Source organism: Brassica napus, unplaced genomic scaffold (assembly GCF_020379485.1).
Source record: "Brassica napus cultivar Da-Ae unplaced genomic scaffold, Da-Ae ScsIHWf_504;HRSCAF=761, whole genome shotgun sequence".
Lineage (NCBI taxonomy): Eukaryota > Viridiplantae > Streptophyta > Magnoliopsida > Brassicales > Brassicaceae > Brassica > Brassica napus.
Window position 1 is genome coordinate 20,040 of NW_026016577.1, and position 14,376 is coordinate 34,415.

General features: G+C 43.4%; 1 long non-coding RNA gene across 1 annotated transcript; it reads right to left on the reverse strand.

Moving 5' to 3' along the window:
• Positions 1-551: 551 nt before the first annotated feature.
• On the reverse strand, positions 552-14,148 carry LOC125604267. The gene is made up of 2 exons (XR_007336091.1): positions 12,941-14,148; positions 552-2,776 (listed from the first exon to the last, which is right to left on the reverse strand). It is a non-coding gene; the product is annotated as an uncharacterized LOC125604267 (long non-coding RNA).
• Positions 14,149-14,376: the final 228 nt, after the last annotated feature.

Genomic DNA, 14,376 nt, shown 5'->3' on the forward strand with positions numbered 1-14,376 from the left:
GATTGGAACGACGAAGAAGCTGTGCTATTCCCAAACTGGGAAACTGGAATCACCTGATTTGAAAGTGGGATAACTTCTTTTTGCCAACTCCTATGAGATTTATTCAACTTCCTGGTGATTCTCCACAACTTTATGTATCTAAATCAAGCTTCTCACAAAGTGAATCATCCTGGTTTGATGGGAACGACGATGAAGCTGTGCTATTCCCAAACTGGGAAACTGGAATCACCTGATTTGAAAGTGGGATAACTTCTTCATCCCAACTCCTATGAGATTTATTCAACTTCCTGGTGATTCTACACCACTTAATGTATCCAAATCAAGCTTCTCACAAAGTGATTCATCCTGTTTTTGAGAGAATAGACAAGTTATGGTGTGTGAGTGTTGTTTAGAACAGAGAGTGGTCGGATTGAAAGAGAACAGAGTGAAGACAGTAAGTGAGAATTAAAGAGACTGCAATGGAGAATAAGAGAGATTAAGTGAGATTTGAGAGAGTATGAGAGAGATTCTTGTAACCAGAGATTAGGAGAGTATAAGAGACTTGAGAATGGTGAAGAAGAAAGGAGAAACTCTCCCTTTCAGCTTAATTTCGTAATGGTTACAATGGGGTGGCTTTATAGCCAGATTACAAGTTGCAAGTGATTAAACAATTGTTAAAGTACAGATTTACTAAACTAATATTATTGTAGGGTTTCTGATGGAGCCAGGAGGATGCAGCCAAGGAGAATCTCGACCAGAGGGAGTAGAGACAGGAGAGAGAGATGGGCACAGTCTGGTTGGGTGAAAGTGACAGCAGGTTCATCTCCTTATGCACATGTGACTTTTATCTTAATTAATTCTCCAACTTGCCAGATCTCTCTCCAACGGTCTCATACTTAGTTTAAACTTCAAATATGCTTCAGAAAGCTCAGCTGGACGAGTTCCCCACTTGCCTTGACTTCCAAGACACTCTAGGTTAGGTTTGGTTACTTGCAAGCCAAAACTGTACGGACAGATTCAAATCTGCTTGTTCCGGATTTGCTTGCTCTTGAAGCTTGGTCTCTTCATCAACTCCAGCTTCTTACTTCTTCATTCCAACACTCCCCCTCAAGCTTGACCATAGGAGATCCTTGGACAAGCTTGGAACCTTGAAGAAGCTCCCTCATTAAAAACCTTAGCAAGAAAACCCATTGGGACAAAACTTGCTAAGGGAAAAAGAGTGGAGTTTCCACAAAGCTTAGGGATTGGCCAGTGAGCCTAAGGAACTTCAGATTCATCATGGTGGAGTCCTTAGGCTCTGGATCGTGGCCTAATAGGTATAGCAAGTATGAATCACCATAACTTGCTATCCTTGAGCACAAGTAGCCGGCTGGATCATTTTGTGGCCGGTTTAGGGTCTCCCCCTCTCAACTGGCTTCAAGCCACCTTAGGAAGGCAAGGAAACGACCAGACCATCTTCTCTGAACCCCCAGCAAAGTTACTTGTTCTTTAGAACTTGGCTTGACCTCTTCATGGAACCATAGACTCGGTTAGGGTCTCCCCCTCTCAACTGACTTCTTTGGCCATCTTAGAAAGGCTAGGACATGACCGGATCATCATCATCATCTTCAGTGAGGCTCAAGCTTATTTTGGTACCTGATACATCATTTCAAAAGTGCATCAGTTCTTAAGGAAATGCACTCATCACATCAAACTCAATAATAGTTTAAGTATAAGGACAATCATGAATGTATTGAGATGAGTTTAAGGTGCTTCCCTTTTATAAGAATGGTCAGGAGTGGACTCCAATTGAATCCCCACTTGGTAAGACACAGTCCGGATTATGGAAGCTCAATCACACACTTGGAACTGAGCTTCTTTGGTCCGGTTGGTACTGAGTAATGCAAGAGTGAATCCACCACTTGCAAACTCCAATTTTGATCAGAGGTGAGGCAATGAACGACTTGGATTGGCGCCAGTTGCTTCACCGTCAAATCACCTTTGAGCTTCTTCTTATGACCTGAGCTTGTCTCCCCCCTTTCTTCTGGCTTCTTGCCTCCATTTAGGAGTTGAGACAAAGCTTTTCTTTGTTCATGAGCTCAATAGGTACCTGATTCAATCATCCAAAAAATGCATGTATCAATTCTCAAGGGGCAAACCTATTCACACATAAGAATAATAATGGTTTTAGGTACTTCCCTTGCATCAGTTTGTTGAATGTTGGTGAGGATTGCTAAGCACTTGAATCCTCCACGCCATTCCTTCTCTCAACCAGCCTTTGCATTTTTCTCTTGAAGTTTCAGCATGTAGGGAAGCTCAGCACTTTTCAACTCCATAATTTGCCACCATCATGTGATTGCTTAGCCAATAATTTCCCTGATTGAATACTCCTTGAGTCCTTGAATATAGCTGGTCAGAGTGGTGGGGTGTGCCAGCTTCTTCAGACTGATCACTTAGGCCCCTCCTTATTAAATCGCCATGCAACCTCTTCTTCTTGATCATCTATTTTGACACATAGATGTTGCCGGCCTTCTATGAGGAAAAGAGACACTTAGGAGCTTCATGGATCTTCTGGTAGCTCACTGATTCCCCTCCTCAAGCTTGGCTGAGTATAGGGACAAGCTTGAATGTGAGCTTCAATGAGTTTTGAAACTGGGAGCACAACAATACCAACATCTGCGCTTAAGCCAACCAGTTCACTATCTTCCAGGAGCACAACAATACCAACATCTGCGCTTAAGCCAACTGGATCACCATTTTCCTTCAGCTCTAATGTCTTTGGGCCACCAGTCTCCCCATGACTTAGGTAATGACCTTCCTTATGTTGAGAAAGCTTCTATGATCCTAGAGTCTTTGGTGGTTATTCAAGAAGAGGAGCAGATCAGTTATGAAGCATAATGAAGGATGAAGAAGCAATCACCAATGCGGCCTCTAGAGTGAGGTGATTGGTACTACAGTCTGAAGCATCCTGTCATGAAGGTTTCAGTAACATGGTGGTGACTCATGAAGAAGAAGCAGCCAAGACTCAGCTTGTATCTATCAAGGAAGATCTGGTAGTCCGAGCACTTGATACACAACAAGAAGGTTGTGAGAAAGGGGGAGAGACCAAGATCTGTCTGAAGAAGAGTACAAGAAGTGTTGATGATGAGCAAGAGGAGTGGGTTCTATCTTGCATCACATGAGGGCCATGATCCAGAGTCTTTGTGTCCCTTACATTGTTGGTAAGGCACAAAGACTCACTGGCCAATCCCTAGGCCTTGGAGACTTTACTCTTTTTCCCTCATCAAGGTTTTGTCCCAAAGGGTTTTCCTTGGTGAGGTTTTTAATGAGGAAGTTCTTCAAGGTTCTAAGCTTGACTAAGGATCTCCTATAGTCAAGCTTGAGGGGGAGTGTTAACTTGAAGAGAAGAAATGGAGAAACTAAAGGTGTTGAGTTGAGTTGGGGCTTGTGCAAAAGATAGGGCAAGGTGTCCAGAAGTGTCCTGATGGATGTGCAAAGTTAGGGACAAGTCTAGGATAGACTTAGAAGTGTATTTGGGAGCAAATGGGCGAGTGTGCAAAGATAGGGTGAGGCAGTACGGACGTGTACGGACAGTACGGATCCGTACGGACCAGAGCGACCCAGATTTGCATAACTCGGCCATTTGAGAAGTTTTGGAGTTGGTGCAAAAATAGGGTGAGGCTGACGTCCCGGGAAAGCTTGTGCAATGTCTGGGCAAGGTTTGGGAGTTATAAAAGTGGTCCTAGTCTTGTGGATAAGGTTCTGATCAGATGGCATCAAAGGAGAATCAAGAAGATGCCATTGCAGTGTGATTGGCTACTTTAGTCTTGGGACAGGCTGGCCTTGGCTGTAAAGACAAGGAGAGCCACGACCATGAACCTGGACTGATCTGTGGACAGATTAGGAGGAGCCTAAGGAGAGCCAATCATCATCCAGCCTTCCCCATTTTGAATTAAACCAATCAGGCTTCATCTCCTCTTAACCAATCAGCTTTAACTACTCAGATTGCAACAAGACCAGCTCATCTACACCATCCATTCCTCTTAAGTTATTTACAGCCATTAGATATAGGTTTATGATGTCTCAGATTGTAAAAGCCTATATAAACAGATGTATGAGGCAATTTGTAACTCTTAAGAGAGTTAGGGGGATTTCCCCTTCTCCTTCACAATAGAAAAGTGTTCTTGGATCAGAATCCCTTAATCTCTCCCTTTCTTAGTCTCTAATCTTCTAATCTCTCAAAGTCTTTTGTTTCTGATCTGAGTTAACACTTAATCACTCATAAACACTTCCACTAATCTATCTCTCTCTAAATCGCCTACAAACTCTCTCTCTGCCCTATTGGGATTCACACAAACACACAGCCTGAGATCTCTGAAAATCTCATATGGTATCAGAGCCAGGTTCATCTGATCTGGTTCTTAGCTTCTGCAAAAGCTCACAAGCTCCTCTCATGTCGTTTTGAAACCAAGAAGAAGCTTAGATGATCCAGCCGGCTGTTCAACATCTCAAGTGGAAGATGGGTTCATCCCTGGTGTCCAGAAGCTGTAAGTGGTCGTTTCTCACCCTCTCATGACGCCCATGAAGAAAGAAGGCTCTTGGAAACAAGGCAGGAAGTGGTCTGATCAACCAAGCTTCAAAGCTTTATCCAAGCTGTTTCTTATTCACTGTCCAAGAAGAAAGGTGATAGCTTTCATCTGGTACTGGTGTGGCGAGTGTAACATGAAGAAAGGTGGGGTCTTTGACATGGAGAGTTCAAGAGAAAGGTCCTTGGAAGAAGGAGAAGTTGGGGTCGACACCAACAGCTCACTGTCTTGCCATGTTCTATGGAGTTTCAAGGAACTAACACTAGTTCATTGGCTGTAAGAAACCTCTTTCTCTTGTTTAAAGCTTGTGTATGTGAACTGAATAATGTATTAAACAGGTTGTGATGTTGTGATGTGATTGATAACCTGAGGATGTGTTTAAAGATTGCTAGATATGAAATGTTTAGAATCTGTCCCAGGATGCTTAAAAAGAGTTGTTTGGTGACTGAGAATTGTTGCTTGAATCTGGTTCATAATGAATGTATGTTAGGGAGTTAGTAGTATTGTCTAAACCTGATTGCTTTCATGAATTGAAACCGAGCTTAAAGTGGAGTGTAGAGTGTTGTTGCTGCCTTAGGTTGATGCACTTTGATTCAAGTCTAAGATGCAGTTAAGGCAGAAGTTAAAAATGCCTAAGTAGCTTGCATAAATCTGGAAAAGAAAGTGCTTGTGCTTAGAGAGTTTGCTTGCAAAGATTAGAACTTGAAAATGACTTGTTTAATCTGTTGCAATGCTTGTGATATTGGGAATCAAACTTGATGATTAATCAAGGATTGATCCCAATACTATTGTGTCTTATCTTTGCTGGAGTTTGAGTGATGTTTCAGGTTCACAAGATGTGTTCTTGGTTCACCATCCATCCGAGTTGAAAGTAGGAGACTTTTGCCCATTGAGTGTGCAATGGAGAGTTGAGAAAGAAGTGGTGATGCGCCACTGGTGTGAAGTCTCACTGAAGCTCACTTGCAAGCTTGGACTTATTATATCCAATCCAAGCTTGAGGAGGGGAGTTTAGTGAGCTATCAGCCGGTTCAGAAGGTCCGTTGCAAGCAACTGAAGAAGAAGGAGCCATCCGGGTCTAGGCAGTGGCGTGTCTAGGCAAGAGAGTGTTCAGAGCACTCTTGGCTGTGAGAAGATGAAGACTCTATCAGTGCGGCTTCTAGTGTGAGGTGACTGAAGAGGTAGCTGAAGCTTCCACAAGCACTCCATGAAGATGGCGAGTTCAGAAGGTGTTGTAATGGTGTGATTGGGCGGATCAAGAAGCTATCCTTCCAAGCTTGACTTGTTCCACATGGTCAAGCTTGAGGGGGAGTGTTGAGAAAGCTTCTATGATCCTAGAGTCTTTGGTGGTTATTCAAGAAGAGGAGCAGATCAGTTATGAAGCATAATGAAGGATGAAGAAGCAATCACCAATGCGGCCTCTAGAGTGAGGTGATTATACACTTTTGTGTATTAGAGCATGATTCAACTAATCCAGGATAATCAGATGAAAAGATTAAAGAGATTAAGAGATTTTAGTGAGAGAATAGAGAGAGACTCAAAACTCCATTAGATTGATTAATGAGAGAGTTTACAACACATATAGATTAGGGATACATCAATTCGTCCAGGTTCACTCTAGCTAGGATAGAAAGCATGTGTAGTCAAAGATGCTTGATTTAAACTAGCCAATAAGGTTCCTCACATGCTTGGGCATCTTGCTTTAGCTTTCCAGCTGGTGCCAGCCTGTCTAAAGCTCTCTAGCCTTGACCAGACCTTATCCAAACTCCTCCTTGCTTATTCAGACTCATCCTGGCGTGATTCACTCTTCACATAGATGCAAGGTAACTTCCCAAGTCTTTTAACTCAGTTACCACAGTAACAATAAAGTTACTGTGGTAAATCTCCAAGTTACTGCCTGCTCCAAATCCCTTCCTCTATCCATGTATCCACTCTCCATCTCCTCATCTCAACACTCCCCCTCAAGCTTGACCATGTAGAACAAGTCAAGCTTGGAAACCATGAAGACCTCCCTCATTAAAAACCTCACCAAGGAAAACCCAATGGGATAAAACCTTGATGAGGGAAAAAGAGTGGAGACTCCATGGTTAAGGGGCTCAGCTCCTAGGAGTAAGATCAATGAGTCCAAGTCTTGATAGTATGGACTCCATTGTCTTTACTCTCGCTGCCTTAGTAAACACATCTGCAAGCTGATCTTCACTTCTTGTATAACATGGCAATATCACTCCAAGTATAATCATCTGCCTCACCTTGTGACAATCAACTTCTATATGCTTCGTCCTCTCATGAAAGACTGAGTTAGAAGCAATGTGGATAGCTGCTTGATTGTCACAATGCATTGTCATAGGAGTACTCTGCTCAATCTCCAAATGCTTCAAGATCCCCTTGATCCACACCAACTCGTTTGTCAGCTTCAACATGGCTCTATACTCAGCTTCAGCACTTGAACAGGAGATAACCTTCTGCTTCTTACTCTTCCAAGTGACCAAGTTCCCTCCAATGAATGTACAATACCCAGTAGTTGATCTCCTGTCCACTCTATCTCCTGCCCAATCAGCATCACAATATCCAACCACTTCTGTACTGCCATTACAACCCATCCAAACTCCTTGACCAGACGTGCCACTCAAATACCTCAGTATCCTATCAACCATCTTCCAATGATGAACCTTTGGTGCCTGCATATGCTGGCTCACTTGATTCACTGCAAAGCATATATCAGGTCTTGTAATCGTCAAGTAGATCAGCTTTCCAACCATCCTCCTATACAGCTTAGCATCCTCAAACAACTGGTTCTCTTCAACCTCCCCCTCACGCAAGACCTTATACCCCTCCTCAAGAGGTGTCTTAGCTATCTTTCCTCCAAGCACATCAGCTTCCTTTAGCATATCCATTGCATACTTCCTTTGAGACATGAACAAACCCTCCTTTGATCTGCATATCTCAATCCCCAAGAAATACTTCATCTCTCCCAAGTCTTTGATATCAAATACTGACCTGAGAAACTCTTTAGTGGCTTTAATCCCAGCCTTATCACTCCCTGTGATAATCAAATCATCCACATACACTAGAATCACAATGATCCCTGATGGCCCGACCAGTGTGAAGAGTGTGTGATCTAGTTCAGACTTCCTGAACCCTCTCCCATTGAGTGTTGTACTCAGCTTCCTGTACCAGGCTCTAGGAGACTGCTTCAACCCATATATAGCTTTCTTCAATCTCAAAACATTTCCTGGCTTTACTAGATGCTCAAGACCAGGAGGAGGAAGCATATATACCTCATCTTCTAGCTCACCTTGCAGGAAAGCATTCTTCACATCCATCTGCCACAAATCCCACTCCAAGTTTGTTGCAATGGATAACACAATTCGAATTGTGTGAAGCTTGGCCACTGGTGCAAAAGTATCAATGTAATCTTCTCCATAAGTCTGTGTAAATCCTCTTGCAACCAGCCTGGTCTTGTGCCTATCTATCTCCCCATTTGCAAGATATTTAATGGTGAAGATCCATCTGCTTGAAACTGCCTTCTTCCCTCTAGGTAATTCACTCTCATACCAAGTGTCATTCCTGATCATTGCATCCCTTTCATCTCCTACTGAATCTCTCCAAACCTTGTGCTTCATAGCTTCTTCATAAGATCTTGGTATCTCATTCTCATCCAAGTTACACATAAACACCATGTGCTCTTCTGGAAACTCAGCAAAGGAACACATGGCTTGAGAGGGATGCTCCACAGCCTGGGCATTGTAGTACACTCTCGTGTTTACCCAGTTGGAAGGATCCCTCCTTATCCTTGTGCTCCTCCGCAAGGTCTCAACCTGTTCTTCAGCCTGAACATTCTCTTGTGCTTCCTCTCTTAAACCAGTAGGTTCTCCCTGCTCATTTCCAGCAGGTTCTCCCTGCTCATTTCCACCTGACTGAGCTCCACTCTCTACTTCCTGTGTCTCCTCCTGATCATGCTGACCTGAATCCTCTTGGTTATGCTCCTGCTCCCCTGATTCAGATCCATTCCCCCTCTCATGATCAAGAGGAGTTGTTCCTCCAGCTTCTCCAGCTTGATTAGTAGGTCCTGTTCTTCCTGGTTCCTGATCTTGGGATAATCCTATCCCTAGCCTCTCCAACAACACCCTCAATGTTGTTGCCTTCTCTGATGGAGCTCGGGACAGATCCTCTAGGTCTTCCCATTTCTTCTCCTCATAATACCCTTTAGACTCAACAAACTTCACTTCTCTAGATACCATAACCCTCCTAGTTATTGGATCATAACATTTGTAGCCTTTCTGAGTGATTGAGTACCCAATGAACATAGCTTTAGTACTCTTTGCTTCTAGCTTGTTCCTTCTTTCTCCGGGACTCATCACATAACATAAGCACCCAAAGACTCTCAAATGATCAATGTGTGGCTTGGTCTTGTTCAATACTTCAAAGGGAGACAGTTTCTTCAAGACACGGGTTGGCACTCTATTGATGAGATAGCAAGCAGTCTGAACAGCATCACTCCAAAACCTCTTAGGGACATTCATGTGGAACATGATTGATCTCGCAACCTCCATCAAATGTCTGTTCTTCCTCTCTGCCACCCCATTTTGTTGTGGTGTGTAAGGACAGCTAGTTTGTTGCACAATCCCATGCTTTGCAAGATGACTCTTGAAAGCATTACTAGTGTATTCTCCTCCATTATCAGACCTCAGAATCTTCACAGTGGCATTGTACTGATTAGTAACATATGCTTGGAAGTTCATGAAGGCTTCTAGGACTCTGTCTTTGGAGGGAATCATGGTGATCCATGTGTACTTTGACTTCTCATCAATGAAAGTCACAAAGTACTTATGGCTGTCTCTAGACATGCAGGGAGCTGTCCACACGTCTGAATGCACCAGATCAAAGCAATTCTCATATCTGGTTTCTGATGTTGGGAAGACAGTCCTACAGTGCTTTCCAAGTATACACGCTTCACACTCCAAGTGATTGAACGCCATACTTGGTAGAATCAGTTCAATTGCCTTGGCATGAGGATGTCCCAGCCTTGCATGCCATGTGAGATTATCACACCTATCCGTTGTGCTGCTTAAACACACAGACTCCACAGGACTAGGCGCCTCAGTTGTTTGGAGATGATAGAGCTGATGCTTGCTGTCTCCTCTGCCAATAACCCTTCCAGTCTTCAAATCCTGGAACTCAACTTCATTTGGTCTGAAAACCACTTGACAATCCAGATCAACTGTAGCCTTCTTAACTGAGATTAGATTGGATGTAAACTGAGGTAGGTAGAAGGCAGTAGAGTTCTTCTCAAACAGCTTGAGGTTTCCCACTCCTTCTATTGGGATCCTGGTACCATTGGCTATCATGACACTCCCTGTTGCTGCTTTAACCTCACTGATTAGTCTCTTGTCACTGATCATGTGGTGTGTTGCTCCAGAGTCAATGATGATGGGTTTAGATGTGGATGCTTTGGCAGGAGCACCCAGACTCCGGGTCGTAGCCAAAGCATACACATGCTTAACCAACTCATCCCATTCCTTCTTTGTCACACACTCATCTGCCCTCTTGGTATCCATTCCTCTCATATCCGCACTGTCTCCTACTGTTTCTCCCATGTAAGCTGAGTATGAACACTCTCCTATAACCATCTGCTGAAGTACATCCTTGATTCTCTTCAAGATTACACTCATCCTGCCACTTAAGTGCTCAGACTCGCTATCCTTTCTCCATACCCTTCTCTTCATTAACCACTCCTTAGAAAGTTTTCTCAACCTTCCCCTCTTACAGCTTGTACCTCCCTTCCATCTTTCTGGCTTCCTGTTCATTTCCCACACATCACAAGTATATTTAACAAGCTCACATACCTCTTCCATAAGGAAGCTGAAGATCACATCTTGCTTCCTCCTTTCTTGACTACATCTCGGATTTGATGTGTGTGTCTTCACCACATCTAGCTCTGACCACACTTCTCTCAGCCTTCCCACAAGCTGATAACACTCATCCTTTCCTTGTCTCAAGCCGCGGATCACCCCTCTGTCCTCAATGACTCTCACAAGCTTGGACTTGCCTAAAGTTGCTTCAATCTCACTCTTTGTAGTGTTTCCTTGAACAACTTCATTTCCCAGCTTCAGACCTCTTGTCTGACCTTCTTCAGTAGCCATTTCCATGAAAGGTTTCCCCTTTCCATGACTACTCCATAACCCACAGCTTTCCAAAGCTCTTTTAGCCCACCTTGACCACTCGCCAAGCCTCTCCTCTTCAGTCTTCACAGTTGACTCAGGTCTGTGCTCCATTTCCATGTTGAGATGATTTGGATTCACCAGAACCTCTCACGCCACCAAGATAATGAAACCCAGGAGTTAAGAACACCAAGAACACTCAAGAACACTCAATAACTTTAAGGAAAAAGGAATCACACTCTCCCACTTTGCGCAACCTGGCTCTGATACCATATACACTTTTGTGTATTAGAGCATGATTCAACTAATCCAGGATAATCAGATGAAAAGATTAAAGAGATTAAGAGATTTTAGTGAGAGAATAGAGAGAGACTCAAAACTCCATTAGATTGATTAATGAGAGAGTTTACAACACATATAGATTAGGGATACATCAATTCGTCCAGGTTCACTCTAGCTAGGATAGAAAGCATGTGTAGTCAAAGATGCTTGATTTAAACTAGCCAATAAGGTTCCTCACATGCTTGGGCATCTTGCTTTAGCTTTCCAGCTGGTGCCAGCCTGTCTAAAGCTCTCTAGCCTTGACCAGACCTTATCCAAACTCCTCCTTGCTTATTCAGACTCATCCTGGCGTGATTCACTCTTCACATAGATGCAAGGTAACTTCCCAAGTCTTTTAACTCAGTTACCACAGTAACAATAAAGTTACTGTGGTAAATCTCCAAGTTACTGCCTGCTCCAAATCCCTTCCTCTATCCATGTATCCACTCTCCATCTCCTCATCTCAACAGTGATTGGTACTACAGTCTGAAGCATCCTGTCATGAAGGTTTCAGTAACATGGTGGTGACTCATGAAGAAGAAGCAGCCAAGACTCAGCTTGTATCTATCAAGGAAGATCTGGTAGTCCGAGCACTTGATACACAACAAGAAGGTTGTGAGAAAGGGGGAGAGACCAAGATCTGTCTGAAGAAGAGTACAAGAAGTGTTGATGATGAGCAAGAGGAGTGGGTTCTATCTTGCATCACATGAGGGCCATGATCCAGAGTCTTTGTGTCCCTTACATTGTTGGTAAGGCACAAAGACTCACTGGCCAATCCCTAGGCCTTGGAGACTTTACTCTTTTTCCCTCATCAAGGTTTTGTCCCAAAGGGTTTTCCTTGGTGAGGTTTTTAATGAGGAAGTTCTTCAAGGTTCTAAGCTTGACTAAGGATCTCCTATAGTCAAGCTTGAGGGGGAGTGTTAACTTGAAGAGAAGAAATGGAGAAACTAAAGGTGTTGAGTTGAGTTGGGGCTTGTGCAAAAGATAGGGCAAGGTGTCCAGAAGTGTCCTGATGGATGTGCAAAGTTAGGGACAAGTCTAGGATAGACTTAGAAGTGTATTTGGGAGCAAATGGGCGAGTGTGCAAAGATAGGGTGAGGCAGTACGGACGTGTACGGACAGTACGGATCCGTACGGACCAGAGCGACCCAGATTTGCATAACTCGGCCATTTGAGAAGTTTTGGAGTTGGTGCAAAAATAGGGTGAGGCTGACGTCCCGGGAAAGCTTGTGCAATGTCTGGGCAAGGTTTGGGAGTTATAAAAGTGGTCCTAGTCTTGTGGATAAGGTTCTGATCAGATGGCATCAAAGGAGAATCAAGAAGATGCCATTGCAGTGTGATTGGCTACTTTAGTCTTGGGACAGGCTGGCCTTGGCTGTAAAGACAAGGAGAGCCACGACCATGAACCTGGACTGATCTGTGGACAGATTAGGAGGAGCCTAAGGAGAGCCAATCATCATCCAGCCTTCCCCATTTTGAATTAAACCAATCAGGCTTCATCTCCTCTTAACCAATCAGCTTTAACTACTCAGATTGCAACAAGACCAGCTCATCTACACCATCCATTCCTCTTAAGTTATTTACAGCCATTAGATATAGGTTTATGATGTCTCAGATTGTAAAAGCCTATATAAACAGATGTATGAGGCAATTTGTAACTCTTAAGAGAGTTAGGGGGATTTCCCCTTCTCCTTCACAATAGAAAAGTGTTCTTGGATCAGAATCCCTTAATCTCTCCCTTTCTTAGTCTCTAATCTTCTAATCTCTCAAAGTCTTTTGTTTCTGATCTGAGTTAACACTTAATCACTCATAAACACTTCCACTAATCTATCTCTCTCTAAATCGCCTACAAACTCTCTCTCTGCCCTATTGGGATTCACACAAACACACAGCCTGAGATCTCTGAAAATCTCATACCTTATGAGTCTCTTGAACCAGGAGCACAACAGCTCCTACGCCTGCGCTTAAGCCAACTGGTTCTACTCACAAGGTATCTTTACATGGTCAGGACTAAACACCTTGATCCATGCCTCTGACCACCGGCCACTCTTGGCTTAGTGATGGCCTTTTCTCTTGAGTGCACCTCCTGTACATCCTCTTGGCATCAGGTAAGTCACTTCTGAGCAGTTTCTCCAATTCTCCAACATCCTTTCTATCTTCAGGGTAGGAAATGGGCAGACACATAGATAGGATTTGGGACTGGGCAATCTCCACGGTTCAGGAATATCCATCTTGGGAGGCTCTGAAAAACGTGGGCAATGCCTTCTTCTTTGTCTTAGTTTGATGATGGACAGAGATCACCTCTTGTGTACCTGAAACATCACTCAAACTCCAGCAAGAATCAGACCACACACACTAGGATCAGCCCTTGATAATTCACCAAGTCTGATCCCAATGTTTTAAAAAGAAATATGCAATGAACAGAATCTAAACAACTCATTCAGTTCAACTCCATGCATACTAACATCACTAACTGCTCAGGTATGATAACTCATCAATAACAAGGCAATTAGGCTCTTTTTATGAATTTTAAAGACAATAAACAGAGACTAAACAACTCATCTAATCATCTTGAACAATATATATAATGCAATACAAGATCAGGAGGCTCTCCTAGACCTTTATCAATGCAACAAGACAATGACAGTAGCTAAACAAATCGCCTAGCACAATACAAACAGAAACAATTAATCTAGGACAGGAACTAGACAATACTATGCTAGACAACTCCTAGAAATAATTTAAGAAACAGAGCAACACACACAATTTAAGTATCATGGGACAGAAACTAGGTTCAACAACTCTAGCAACTTGAACCTGTCCCAAGGATACCAAACACACCACTCAACACAACCAGACATAACTACTCAAGCTCTTATTAAAGGTAGGAGGTTAACTTACAAACAAGGAACCTGAGCTGGTTCCTTGAACCTCCAAGGCACACTGTTCACTTGAACTTGACAGATTTGGAGTTTGGGATCTCTACCCCACGCCATTTCCTTGTGTGTGCTTTCCCTTTAGACCACTCATGCTTAAGACCCCTCCTTTCTTCCTGATTACCAGGCGCCACCTTCTGGCACACAGTGAGAGACTCCATTTTGGGAAGAACTTGAAAATCACTTGTACCAAACAGCTCCAAAACCTTCTTTCTCCAAGAGACCTCTTCAGGCTGAACAGGAGGAAGGGTGATAGACCTTGGGAAGTCTCTGGACACGCCATGTTTGTAGTCTTCTTCCTCTTGAAGAGATTGAACAGCTGGCTGGACAGAAACTCTCCAATGATTTGAAATAACAATGAGGGTGAGCCTATGCTTGAATTGTGGAAGCTTTGAGTTTCAGATACTAAAGACCTCC